The following is a 2,329-nucleotide window of genomic DNA, read 5'->3' as shown; positions in this document are numbered from 1 at the left end:
ATAAAAAGACAGTAAAGAAGAAGAAAAGACAGTTAATTTTTAGCCATATCTCAAGTAGTTGCCTTGTTTCACCCCTGATGAGCAGCTTTAAAGGGTTGCAAACAAAAAAAAAGTTGGCAAACTGTGTTGTTTATGCTTAAAACAGAGACACTTGTGAATGTCCATCCATCCTTCCATCCATCCATTATCTATACACTGCTTAATCCTCACTAGGGTCGTGGGGGGCTGGAGTCTATCCCAGCTGACTCAGGGTGAAGGCAGGGGACACCCTGGACAAGTCACCAGTCTATCACAGGGCTACACTTAGAGACAGACAACCAAGCACACTCACATTCACACCTACGGACAATTCAGAATCACCAATTAACCTCATCATGTTTCTGGACTGTGAACCCACCAGAACCCACGCTGCACAGGGAGAACATGCAGAACGATCCCAGGTGTCCTCACCGGGACGCAAACCACCGAGCCACCTTGCACTTGTGAATGTGTAGTCGCAAATATTAGAATGTGTTTTTCTTGTGTTTGTTAATATTCATTCCTTCCAGTGCCTCCCTGAAGCCCAAATAACCCCAGTCATTATCAGCACATGTAACTGTAGGTTTTTTTTCTAAGCATCCTAAAAGCCTACTATCAATATTAGCTTAAGCTTGAGTTGGAAAATTTCCCCAAATTTCCCTCCATGACACCTGGTAACCATTTATTCTAACTATTACTTTGTACCTTAGGGGTTTGTCCCACCTGTCTATAAAATGAAGCAGCTCCACTGCAGCAGGACTGACCACTGGAATAATGGGATTAAGGTTGGATAAAGATCATCGCAAACATCAACGTCTATGCAAATCCCCTAAAGCCAGGTGTCCAGTTTTGTTTGATAGATATTTTTAAGTCAGTCTGAACAGTTGGACCAGTGGAGATGTTAAACTGGTGCAAAGATAACACAGTTTAATCATTTTTAGAGCAGGACAACAAAGCACGCTGCGGTTGTTTGTGTGATTTGTTAGCAAATGGTGTAAAATATGTATTATTTGTTCACTGGAGTCATTATTTTGTGAAATATAACACAGACGCTCTATGTCACGTATTCCTCGTCTTTTTTCCGTTGCCGCCGACATAATGAGGCTCTAAACCTGAACCCAGCTGGCACCGGTCTGTTCTCTGTGCCATTTTAACCATCTTCAGGAACCTTCTGTGAGTACTGATGTTGTGCTCAAGGTGTGCTTGGCTGCCTTCGGTGTCTTCGCTGACCTCTCGCAACCTCTCGTTCCTCAGCCCACAGCCCGGCCGGTGCACAGACCGGAACATTTGGAAAGAGGCTGAAATAAAAAGGGCAAGGGCTACGCGGTGTGTGCGTGAGGTTCAGGAAACCAGCGGCTGTGTACCGTTCCACAGACTGATCTGGACCTTAACCCTCCACCTGAACCCTCCAACCGCTCCTCTCCCTCTCACGGAGACGAAGGATCCTTCTCTTATCTGATCATGTAACTGACTGAAGCAACAGAGTTACGATTTTTTTTTTTTGGACACAATTTTACAGTTTTGAACTATTAAAAATACACTTTATGCTCATATTTGTTGCAGCTAGAAGACGGTTCGCTTTACCAAACTTAAACAAAGCCACCTTTCCATCGTCTCTAAATCTGACAAATGAACATATTATATCTTGTTTAATTTGCACTAAAACTAAAGTGAGGAAACAACAAGACACATGGCAATAACTGCCAAGAAATAATCTTGAAAAGCAGCAAACATTACGTCTCACTCTTGGGTTTTTGCACGGGTCAAACATACAAGAGATAAACATGTTAATATAAGAGTCGTAGGAGATTAATACACAATTGTTCGCAACCAAATCATTTTACAATCTGATGAGCAAATAGCCCCAACTATCTGCCCATCATGTTTGACAGTTTGAGTGGTTTAACAGTCTCACTTCCCACATGGCTTCTGTTCAATGATTAGCTATACACTGCAGTAAGATGCTTTTGTTATTATTAGCATGCTGTGTCACTGTAGTATTGACCGAGTCCTCTGTGATCTCTGCAGCTCCATGAAAGTCTAGATTTCTGTTCATTGTGGGCTTGCACCACGTAAAAGTGTTTTTCTTTTTCTGTCAGTGTTGTTGATCGGGTTTCATGCTTCTGTTCCCTGGATTGATCCGTTCAGACGGGGAAATACAAGTCAAACATGTTGGTTTGTTTTAAAAATATGCAACATGAGTTAAATCAATGTGCAAAACCAGAGGTAGAGGAAGTAACTGATCCTTTACGTAAGCAAAAAATGCTGATAGTAATGTCCATCCATTATCTATACACCACTTAATCCTCAG

This window comes from Stegastes partitus, unplaced genomic scaffold (assembly GCF_000690725.1).
Source record: "Stegastes partitus isolate 25-593 unplaced genomic scaffold, Stegastes_partitus-1.0.2 Scaffold591, whole genome shotgun sequence".
Classification (NCBI taxonomy): Eukaryota; Metazoa; Chordata; class Actinopteri; family Pomacentridae; genus Stegastes; species Stegastes partitus.
This window is presented reverse-complemented; position numbering follows the sequence as displayed.